The sequence below is a fragment of the Bos indicus x Bos taurus genome, chromosome 16, assembly GCF_003369695.1.
Source record: "Bos indicus x Bos taurus breed Angus x Brahman F1 hybrid chromosome 16, Bos_hybrid_MaternalHap_v2.0, whole genome shotgun sequence".
Classification (NCBI taxonomy): Eukaryota; Metazoa; Chordata; class Mammalia; order Artiodactyla; family Bovidae; genus Bos; species Bos indicus x Bos taurus.
In genome coordinates, this window is record NC_040091.1 from 54,630,991 (window position 1) to 54,643,561 (window position 12,571).

The following is a 12,571-nucleotide window of genomic DNA, read 5'->3' on the forward strand; positions in this document are numbered from 1 at the left end:
GAATATATCACATTGGTTCTATTTTTATAATTCTGGTACTTAATATTTAGAAGAAAGTATACCTCCAAAATTAACCACATTCTTAAAAATATCTATAAATGAGGCAAAGCTAAAACTGAAGTAACAGATTAAAAAGTTAAGGATAAAGAAGCTAATCTGAAAAGACTATATATTGTGTGACTCCAGCTACACAATATTAGATTCCACAGAAACATATGAAAAGATACTTCATATCATATGTTATCAGGGAATGCAAATTAAAACAATAAAACATCACTACACACTATTAGAATGGCCAAAATCTGGAACACAGACAATATCAAATGCTGACAAAGATTCGGGGCCAACAGGAACTCTAATTCATTGTGGATAGGAAGGCAAAATAGGCCAGTTAACTTGGAAGACAATTTGGCAGTTTCTTACAAAACTAAACATATTCTTACCATACAATCCAGCATGACTCTCCTTGATATTTACCCAAAGGAGCTGAAAATTTGTATCCACACTAAAATCTGCATGTGGGTATTTACAGCAGCTTTATTCATAATTGCAAAACTTGGAAGCAATCAACCAAGACGTCCACCAGTGAATGGATAAATAACTGTGGTACAATCAGACAATGGAATATTATTCAGTTCTAAAAAAAAAATAAATGAACTACCAAGCCATGAAGAGACATGGAAGAAACTTGAATGCATATTACTAAATGAAAGAAGAATGCATATTGTACAAATCCATAGAATGTACAACACCAAGAGTGAACCCTAACCCTAATATAAACTATAGATTTAAACATCAATTTTAAGTTTATCAATTATAATCAATGTACCACTCTGGTGGTGAATGTTGATAATAAGGGTGGCTATGCATGGGTTGGGGAAAACTTGGTACCTTCTCAATTTTACTGTGAACCTAAAACTGCTCTAAAAACAAACAAAGTCTTTTTAAAGCTAAAAAGAATATTTTAAAAAGTTAATAACTGAATTTGAAATCTTCCTTCTCCTTTGCCACTTATCATTTTGTCATTATACAGCTGTGAAGATGAGTAAAGTTTTAATACTCTGAATACGGTGAATTAACTAATAATGCATGTCAATCATTAGGGGAATAAGTGCTACAGCTTCAATATTTAAAGGTGTTTTCAAGAGATTATCTGTTCTAAGCTACTCTTAAATGCTTTTAAAGAGATTTAAATATTACATTTTCTATCCTAAGGATTTTCTTATTCAAAAAACCCTCTCTCCCTCCTCCTCTCCTTTTTAAAGCAGGAGAAAGAGAATAAATTGAAAGGAACTTTTGTGACCTTATGAGTAGATTTTATCAACTGCAGACTAACATAATAAAATGACATTTTCAAAAAACTTGACTCAGGTAACTCATAACTCAACTTTTCTAAATGTATGAAGAGACTTACATTTTTTAAAAGTTTTTAATAAATTTAAAGAGAGGCTAGATTCAAGCAAAGAGTGACAGTTTTAATCAAAACAGTAATTAATGTAAAAACTGACATATAAAACATGGGTTTTAAGAGCAGTAATTACAGGGAAAGCATTTCAAAATGAAGGTTAAAATTCAGGCTTTTTTTTAATACAGTACTTAAACATGCAAGACTACTACTCTTTTAACAGAATGTCTTCACAAAAATGAACTTTTGAGCAAGCATAACTATCAATAACCTCAGATACGGAGATGACACCACCCTATGGTAGAAAGTGAAGAACTAAAAAGCCTCTTGATGAAAGTGAAAGAGGAGAGTGAAAAAGTTGTCTTGAAGCTCAACATTCAGAAAACTAAGATCATGGCATCTGGTCCCATCACTTCATGGTAAATAGATGGGGAAACAGTGGAAACAGTGTCAGACTATTTTTTTGGGCTCCAAAATCACTGCAGATGGTAATTGCAGCCATGAAATTAAAAGACACTTGCTCCTTAGAAGGAAAGTTATGACCAACCTAGATAACATATTCAAAAGCAGAGACATTACTTTGCCAACAAAGGTCCGTCTAGTCAAGGCTATGGTTTTTCCAGTGGTCATGTATGGATGTGAGAGTTGGACTGTGAAGAAAGCTGAGCGCCAAAGAATTGATGCTTTTGAACTGTGGTGTTGGAGAAGACTTGAGAGTCCTTTGGACTGCAAGGAGATCCAACCAGTCTATTCTAAAGGAGATCAGTCCTGGGTATTCTTTGGAAGGACTGATGCTAAAGCTGAAACTCCAATCCTTTGGCCACCTCATGCGAAGAGTTGACTCACTGGAAAAGATCCTGATGCTGGGAGGGATTGGGGACAGGAGGAGAAGGGGACGACAGCGGATGAGATGGCTGGATGGCATCACTGACTCGATGGACGTGAGTTTGAGTGAACTCCAGGAGTTGGTGATGGACAGGGAGGCCTGGAGTGCTGCAATTCAGTGATAGACAGGGAGGCCTGGTATGCTGCGATTCATGGGGTCACAAAGAGTTGGACACGACTGAGCGACTGAACTGAACTGAACTAAACCAGTGTACAGTGAAGGTCAAATCAAGACCATACACAGTATGGCTATTTTCAGCAAAAGCAGAGGTACAGCTTACCCCAAAAGAAAAGCAAAAGAGACTGACACAAGGCTCTCCATTTTTCAAGCTCTGGAAACTTGAACATGATAATCTGAAGAATGTTTAAGAAGATAACAGGTTTATGTGGTAACCAAATTGGATGTTACAAAGTATTTGAATAGAATATAAACTACACCAGGGGCCAACAGAGAATTTTGGATGGCAACAATGTTCAGTTAAAATTCTATTCACTCTTACCAGCTAATATTCATATTAGTACAGGAAATTAATTTTTATTAGACAAAGTGGGTCATACACAGAGCAAAAAAGTTTTTCCATCATAACTGAATTATAGAGAAGAATCAGTGAAATAAATTTCATTTTCAAGTTCTCATTTTTTAAAGAATTAGTACATCATTATTTATTAAATCTATAGCTATAACCTCTACAGTTTTGATATAAATCACAGTCCCCAATAAACTCTTCAAACGTAACTGCAACTTTAAAATTACTGTAAAAGCAACCCCAACTAGTGGAAATCCCCAGAGAGAACTAGAAAAAGGAGTTCTAGATTCTGATCTAATTTCTGCCAGTTATTAGCTCTGAGACATGTTTACCTTTGATAAGAATTCAAAAGGTGTAGAGAAAAAACGAAGAAAAAGATGACTCTAGATTTTAGGGACAAGAAGAGTGGAGTAAAAGATGATGCCCTGATAGGAAACCACATTATAATGGACAGCATCTGGAAAGGCTGATTCTTTGGGGGAGTAAAGAATTTTAAATTATGTTAAGTTTAGGACTGCTGGCAGCATAAGCCAAAGCACTGAAAATGTAGGCTTAATGACAAATTGAGGCTCTGTAGGTAAATTCTCTGTGAGAGTGAATGTAAATGGAGAATCAGATTTTGACTGGTATCAGCGTTCTTCAATAGAACTTCTTGAGATGATGGAAATGTGCTATATCTGCATTTTCCAATATAGTAGCCACTAGCCACATGTAGCTACATGTAGTGATGGACAAGGAAGCCTGGCATACTGCAGTCCATGGGGTCGCAAAGAGTCAGACACGACTGAGCAACTGAATTGAACTGAGCCACATGTGGCTAGTGAACCCTTGAAATGTGGCTGGTGCAACTGAGGAACTAAATTTTAAATTCTGATTTTAATTAATTAAAATTTAAATTTATCCATACAACAGAGCATTATTTAGCAATAAAAAGAAATGAGCTATAAAGTCATGGCGAGACAGGGAAGAATCTTAAACGTACGTTGCTAAGTGAAAGACAATCTCACCCGTAGAACCATACAATACAAATCATGAACTGTAAAGTAAACTATGGACTTTAGTTAATAATTTGTCAATACTGGTTTATCAATTATAACAAATGAACCAAACTAATGTAAGATGTTAACAGAAGTAACTGTGGGGAAAGGCATACATGGAAACATTACTTACAGTGCAGTTTTTCTATAAACCTAAAACTGCTCTATAAGAAAATCTAAATAATCACATGTAGCTAGTGCCTGGTAACAGCACAGGTTCATATTAATGAAAGACTGATGTGGGAAGAAAATGAGAATGGTATTTCATTCTTTACCACCAACTCCACCAGTACACAAGGTTTATTTTTATGTTGAATACTAACATTTGACAGCAGAAAATGTTCAAATATTCTAGATGAATATCTTTCTAAAGTGATTTTTATTAAAATGTAAGAAAGTAACATTTATTGAATGCATACTATACTAAAGATATAAGTTAACTCACTTAAATTTCGAAACAATCCTTTAAGATATTACCATTTCTGTTTTTAGAGACAAAAAATTATACAGTTATATGATAAAAGATGGGAACTAAGATACATCTGACTCCAAAGTCTATGTTTTAATATACTCTGTATATAGTTTTATGATTCCCAAATCACACACATAAGGGAATGTTCCCAAAATGAATCTACCATGAAGAACAACAGGTTATACTGCAAAATACAATAATTAATTAATTAATTAATGATATACTCAGAAGTCTAAAGTGTCTTTGTATTTCATTGTCCCAAGCTAATGTGATAATGTAGGACTGGATAAATACAAGCTGGAATCAATACTGCTGGGAAAATATCAACAAATATGCAGATGATACCAGTCTAACGGCAAAGTGAAGAGGAACTAAAGAGCCTCTTGATGAGGGTGAAAGAGGAGAGTGAAAAAGCTGGCTTAAAACTCAACATTAAAAAAACAAAGATCATGGCACAAAGTCCCATCACTTCATGTCAAATAGAAGGGGGACAAGTGGAAACAGTGGGCTCCAAAATTACTGCAGATGGTGACTGCAGCCATGAAATTAAGAGACGTTTGCTCCTTAGAAGGAAAGTTATGACCAACCTAGACAGCATACTAAAAAGCAGAGACATCACTTTGCTGATAAAGGTCCATACAATCAAAGCTATGGTTCTTCCAGTAGCCATGTATGGATGTGAGAGTTGGACCATCAAGAAGCTTGAGCGCTTAAGAACTGATGCCTTCAAATCAGGGTGCTGGAGAAGATTCTTGAGTGCCTTTTGGACTGCAGGAGATCAAACCAGTCAATCCTAAAGGAAATCAACCCTGAATATTCATTGGAAGGACTGATGCTGAAGCTCCAATGGGAACAGCTGACTCATTGGAAAAGACCTTGATGCTGGGAAAGACTGAAGGCAAAAGAAGAAGAGGGTGGCAGAGGATGAGATGGTTAGATAGCATCACTGATGCAATGGACATGAGTTTGAGCAAACTCCGGGAGACAGTGAAGTACAGGGAAGCCTGGCATGCTGTAGTCCATGGGATTGCAAACAGTCGGACACAATTTAGAGACTGAACAACAACAACGGTGATTTTTTATCTTACTACTCTTCCTGCTGTCCATCTTACCTAGAGTGCCTCTACTCCCACACCTAATTTGCATTTTTAATCTGCTGTGAAATTATATCAAACTTCTTAGAATAACACACAGTGCAAGAGAGGTTCTAAGCCAGTTGCCTTCATATAGATGATTTAGTTCATTAATATTTAATGAAGGCTTTTTGGCTATTTCTTATTCTAAATTGGGATCTGGCCAGATGATACACTGTTTTATAATGAAGCTAAGAATATAATGATCCTGTTTCATTCACAAATCTTACACTAAACCATATTTTCAAGCATAATCTCTAAACATAACCTCATTTAAAGATGTTCTTTTATGATTAAATGTATTAATTTAGCACACTAGCTTTCTAATAAATGTTACTAATAATTCTAATTAAATGTTCTAATAATTATGTTATCAACATAAACGAGGTATATGTAAACATAAATATTTACAAAGAGAGTTGAAATTTTCCTGAAAAAATTCACTAGTAAAAAAAAAAAAAGAAGGGGACTTTGCTGGTGGTCCAGTGGCTAAGACTCCATGCTCCCAAGGCAGGGGACCTAAGTTTGGTCACTGGTCAGGGAACCATATCCTACACCTGCAACTTCGACCAGGTGCAGCCAAATAAATAAATATTAAAAAAAAAGAGAGAGAATAAGAGAAAGCAGGAATTTTACGGCATTGAATTCTAAATATATCTATATAATTTTTTAAATCACTTTTAAAGTTGCTCTTAAAACACTTAATAATTAAATTTTCCCTAAAAGAGATGAAATTAGCATCAAAATTTAAATTTTTCTTCCCTGCTTAGAGCTTTTGTATCTGTAAAGTATTATAAATCTTTAACAGATAATATAAAATCTGTATTTCACTTCTCATCGTAAACATTAAAATTCAAATTTATTAGGGGAAGTACCTAATTTTGAATTTTGGAAAAGAATAAAAGAGTATTTTCAAAGCCCAAAATTGAAGCTTTAAATTCAGCAGTAATTCTAAATTTACAGAAGTCCAACTTTATTATACTTTATTCCAGAAAGAAAAAAAAGTCTGTTTATTTTCTCCCTCAATCAACCAACAAACATTTACAAACCAATTGCTTCTGTTTAACATGCTTTTGGAGGGAATTAGGTATAGAGTTGGAGAAGGCAATGGCACCCCACTCCAGTACTCTTGCCTGGAAAATCCCATGGACGGAGGAGCCTGATAGGCTGCAGTCCATGGGGTTGCTAGGAGTCGGACACGACTGAGCAACTTCACATTGACTTTTCACTTTCATGCATTGGAGGAGGAAATGGCAACCCACTCCAGTGTTCTTGCCTGGAGAATCCCAGGGACAGGGGAGCCTGGTGGGCTGCCGTCTATGGGGTCGCACAGAGTCGGACATGACTGAAGCGATTTAGCAGCAGTAGCAGCAGGTATAGAGTCCGGAGAAGGCAATGGCACCCCACTCCAGTACTCTTGCCTGGAAAATCCCATGGACGGAGGAGCCTGGTAGGCTGCAGTCCATGGGGTCGCCAAGAGCCGGGCATGACTGAGGGACTTCACTTTCACTTTTCACTGTCATGCATTGGAGAAGGCAATGGCACCCCACTCCAGTGTTCTTGCCTGGAGAATCCCAGGGACAGGGGAGCCTGGTGGGCTGCCGTCTATGGGGTCACACAGAGTCGGACACGACTGAAGCAACTTAGCAGCAGCAGCAGCAGCAGGTAGAGTCAAGACCAAGGTTTTGAAGATTTAGTCAACAAGCAAATCCAAACAGCCTCAAATGTTAGCTGAATAAAAGTCATAAAGTTAGACTCATAAAGATAAAAGACCTTCAATCTAACCAGCACTTTCTACTGTAACTTCAAATAAGTTCTTGTTTATTAATGTTCCAAGTTTATTTTATATATTAAGAAAAAACAAAAGGCAAACAAGTTGCAGACAACAGACTAAGTATTCATTGCTCACAATTGTAGAGAACATTAAAATTTAGTTAATTCTCACAACCCTAATGAATCTGAGAGTTTAAGTACAACTTCTCTGGAGTGATCAAAACAAAAACGTCAAAATGCTGTGACTTCCAACTTTTCTCCCATAAAGAATCCCTGGCAGCATGCCTACTGTACTTAGAGAAGAACACAAAGAATGAGGTGGTTTTTGATTCCTAACAATCATATCACAAAGTCTTTTCTTGCAATTTCAATTATACACAGCACTCGTGCTCAATCTTGGCTCAAAGTGATTTTATGTTAAATTCACAGAGACAGAAAGTAGTATGGTGGGTTGCCAGGGACTGGGGGAGGGGGAATGGGGAGTAACTGCTCAATGGGTACAAAAGCTTCCTTTTGGGGTGATAAAATGTTTTGGAATTAGACAGAGGTGGTGGTTGTACAACATTGTGAATGTATTGGCACTGAACTGTTAAATATGGTTAATTTTATATTATGCGATTTAAACCTCCATTTAAAAAAATTTATGTTACAACATATAGACCATTTTAGAGTTCTTCAAAAACATTGTTACCACATTCAAATGCTGTTTAGATCTTGGAGATATTTAGAAAAAAAGCATTACAAGCTAAATTATCACCATATATATACAGTAATAGGTGTGTATTGATATCAGTGCTAAAATGCCTGAGAAACATCGAAATATTGCTGACATACTTTGTAAATAATCTCAAAAAATATATAAATGAACCTTGCGATATTTAATCCTCTAGGACAGAACACAATTTTAGTCAGCTCAACTGGGCATGTTAAGGTGAACTCAAAATTACTAAAATTTTTCTCTCAAACCTCAATCAGAAATACTGTAAACTGATGAGAAATGTCTAATATTACATAAAGAGTAAACAAGAATATAAGAAGTAAACAAGCACAAATCTGACCAACACTGGATATAAATAAATATGCTAAAGCTAACTGTCTTGCGGATGTAGCGCAACATCACTTCAGATTGAGTAAACTTCACACATGAAAATGTATAAACTCAACATTAAGAAACTTTGGAGTAAGAAAAATTCCTTTATATAAATGGTTGACAAAATTAATATTATGCTATACCCTCAGAGGCTAGTCCAAATACAGTCTAGACTTTAGGATTAAACAAAAGAGATGGTAATCTTAAAGTAGATCCTAATAGCAGGCTGATTTTGAAATATGTGACTGTCTTGATGCAGGTCAACCTGAGAATTTAAATCCACTTGAATCCAACCCCAAAGAATACCTGAACTCCTGAGCACATACAGGGCCAAAGCTAAACCAGGTCAGCATACCCTGCCAAGGAACATCCTGCTCCGAAGTGTCCACCAAACAAGGATCATTTATCAGTTTATTCTTCACTTTACTGGATACCAACCACATCCAAGATATATGCAAGAAAAGGCTCATCAGGCCCCACCAAACTCCATTTCAAGCTCTAATATCTGGAGATAAAAAATGCTGCAGAATTCTAAATGGTCTATGGCTTTAAAAAATTATAAATGAAGAGCTTCAAATGTAAGCTGACCTGACCTTAACATCATTGAAAGTTACTAAAATCATTTAAAAATCTTCATATTTATTTCAAAGGTACAATTTAGTTAACAAATTAAAGCCATGAAACAGTTACAACATTACCACAAATCTGTTCTATGTAAACAGTATGAGTTTCTATATGTATGGCATTCAGATGTAATAAAACCAAAATCGAGGGTTTTTTCTGTAATTTACATGAGTAAATACTTTCTCAAACTTGTAAGTGAATACTGGCAGGGTACAAATAATGAAAATAGAAAGGATATTAGCACGAAAGGCAAACTCAATATTACAAAACATAGTTCATAGTTTAAAAAAAAGAAATTCGTCATAAAGGAGATGCCAATTTAACCTTGGGACATATGGCAGGAGTAGCAGTAGTAAAACATCTATTAATAAGTTGAGTCACAAGACTTGGGTTTGAGTAAGCTTTTTCATCTATTAATTAAGTGGTCTTTTTGCCAGTTATAGTAGCTTCTCCTTAGACTGAGACTCTTACTATATAAAATGAGAATACCAGCAATACTACAGACGAATTAGGAGGAATAAATGCAAATATTTTTATTCATTTTATAAATATGCTTTGAAAAACTGTAATTTTAGATTTTTAATGTATTAAAAAAAGCCTTTCAAATTTCTTCAAATGAATCAAACATATAGTAACTTTTAATATTACCTCAAAAATACAAAACTAATTCTTAAGCTGTGGTCCCAAAACTTCTTAGAGGAAATTCTTAAATTATCACTTGAGAAAATCTGAATTGACATAATTGGAATAAACATTAATATTGAGGACATGACAATTGAGGGGTCACATCTTAAAACAGCTTGACACAAACAAAAGCACAATTCTCCAAGAGCTTTTTCAATATCGAATAGAAATTGGGACCTAGCCTCAATGCTTGTTGGGTCAGCATCTAATTTCAAACACAAAACCATCAACACTTAAAAATCTTTGTTTTCAGGAAGATGATGAGGCAAATTAGTCCTTAACACAAGATCTGTTTTCACAACAAAGCACACTGACCACTTAAAATTTACAAAATCATAAGTTACTACAATTGTTCTAATAGGTTTAGAGTCACAGATAAATTTAAGTATCAGTCACAGATAAATTTAAGTATCATGATATAGAGATTACTTGCACTCTGTATCAATCTAACACAATTCAGCAAAAAAAAAAAAAAAGACTGATTAAATTATAACTTTGAACACTTTAAAAATGTCCCTTTTGAAATGTATTCCCAGAAAATTCATATCAGCAGGAGCCATGTGAAAGTTGTTCTCTCCCCACTACCTAAAAAGTCAAAACATCCGCAACGTTATTTATACTAGACATAAAATGAAAGTCATTCATATTCATCTATTATACTTCAATTCTAAACAATAAAATAGTCCAACCTCCACGTTTATTCAATTGCTAGTCTATTTACCGTGAGTTTTTGTGGAAGAACCAAGGACCAGTGCCTCTCATTAAAGTTCATATAACCTGAAAATGCTCTAAATTACAACAGACATGGACAATTCTAACTAGAAGTTCACCCTAAAACTGTGTAAAAGATATTAACTGGCATATTCTCTGCACAGCACAGGTTCTGTGAAGAACGCAAACCAGTTGGACCATGAGAGTGAATGTTAAATAGTGCAAAGCAGTCTTTCGGACGCATTCAAATATTTTTAATATAAATTTCTCCATACCGCCGTAGAAACTGAAATAGAAATAACTTGGATAATTTCCTCCTTGAGAAATTAAGTTTAGGAGAAATAGTAGTTAATTTTTTTTTTTTTTTTTTAGTAGTTAATTGTTGACGTTTCAGAAGTCACTACACAGGGCAACTATAATGCGTCTTGATAAGCCTAAACATTCAACAGAGAACAGTTGTTTCTACTTTTCGAAAATTGTTAAAAAAAAAAAAAAAAAAGACAAGTTCTAGCCTGGCGATGAACCTCTTCTGTCTCCTGAAGAAATGCTTCATTCGGTCTATTTTATCTAGTTAATATTGCTTCTTATGAGGCACACTAATAATTTAAAACGGTTCCTTTGAAGAAAAGTTTTATTCAAACATTACAATTTGTCTCCGCGTTGCCAGTAAGCGGCTTTGTTTCCAGTTTCTGGGACTATTCTGGGATGTCAAGAGTTATATTATTTACCGTTCCAAAAGAGCCCTTGTTTCACTCTCACCCTGGACGCGAACACAATTGATGTTTACAGAGAACCGATGCCTAGAGATGTTTAAAGAGGAATAGTCTTTAGCTCTCTCGCTCTCTCTCTCTCCATCCTTTGTCGATAATCACATTTTACCTGGTAGATTTCTTGCTGTTGTGCACTTAATTTTTTTTTTTTTTAAACACCTGCAAACATAACCGCCCTAGCGCCGCCGGGAAGAAAAAAAGACTACCGGGCTCGCTCTGCAGTAGCTCCAGGCAAACAGACTTCGTAAAACCCACTTGGCCAAGGAAAGGGAGCGCTTAAGGGGTAGGGGAGAGGGAGCAGCCTTGAGGTGCAGGGAGGCAGAGGCGGCGCCTGTTTACAGACGCCTTCACCTCCTCCACCCCCGCAGCCTGAGGGTCCAAAAAGCATCCCCTGGGCGCTCTCTGCTCCCGCCGAGGTCCTCGGACTAACAGAGGGGCTGGGCAGCCTGGTGGCCCCCTCCCTATGGCCGAAGCCTCCCTCGCCCTCCCCACGTCCAGGGCGGCGTCTGTACCTCCCCACGGCCTACCCACCCCTGCAGGCCCTCCCGGCGGCATGCGGAGGCCTGAGGCCTAAAGGACGCCGGCCACTGACAAGCCCCTGGACCACCGGCGAGGTCCGAGACCGGGCGGGCGGACGCCACGGCCGAGGAGCCGAGGGCGGCCGAGGACAGACCCTGCCCCGCCGCGGCCGCCTATTGTTCCCGACGGAGGCCAGGCCGCGGCCGCCCGGCTCCCCACGCCGCCGCCGCCGCCGCCGCCGCCGCCGCCGCCTGCCGCTCGCTCACCGCGCTGGTCCGAGCAGTAGCTCCTCTCAGCTCCGAGTCCCCGCGGCCGTCGCCACCGCCGGGGCAGCCACCGCTGCCGCCGCTGCCACCGTCGACTCTGACTCTGTCCCAGGCCGCCGGGCCACGGCCGCCGCCGCCACCACCAGCGCCGCCTCCGGCCCCCCACCTGCTGCTGAGGCTGCTCCTGCAGCAGGGGCCATCTTGTTGGTCTGCCTCCTCTTCCTCCTCCTCCTCCTCCTCTTCCTCCGCCCCGTCGCTAGTTGTCCTCGTCCCCTTCCTCTTCCTCGGGCTCCGGCCCGCCCCAGAGACTGGGGCGGAGACGAGGGCGAGGCTCCTCCTTCCGGGGGCGGGCCATGCGGAGGGGGCGGGGCGGGCGCGGGAGCAAAGCTCTGAGTCACCCGCCACCAACGCTGTGGAGGGAGGGCGGCGTCGCTCCCCGCCTGGACCCGGCGCGCACCCACGCCCTGAGCTGAAGAACTGGTCCCCCAGCGCCTCGGCGTCCCGCGGGCAAGTGGCCAGACGGCGAGGGTGAATTCGAAAATTTCTGACATTTCCAACCGGTCCGGCGCTCACCTCTAGTCCCTTGGCTATCTCAACCCGTCCCTCTACTCTTGTTTCTTTTTCACGTCTCTCCTCCTACACCTCAGAAGAATTTGTTCTTATCTCGTTTTATCC

The 12,571-nt window shown here is 38.7% G+C and overlaps 1 protein-coding gene across 4 annotated transcripts in view; it reads right to left on the reverse strand.

The window, feature by feature from the left end:
• The window catches only part of RC3H1 (ring finger and CCCH-type domains 1), a 75,827-nt gene extending 63,654 nt beyond the window's left edge, over positions 1-12,173 (reverse strand). Inside the window, exon 1 of one of the 4 annotated variants that reach the window (XM_027565378.1) lies at positions 11,897-12,173. The gene's annotated coding sequence lies outside the window, so the exon portion shown is untranslated. The remainder of the gene's footprint in view (positions 1-11,896) is intronic. The other 3 variants (XM_027565382.1, XM_027565381.1, XM_027565380.1) reach the window with 3 other exon arrangements.
• Between the last annotated feature and the right edge of the window lie 398 nt (positions 12,174-12,571).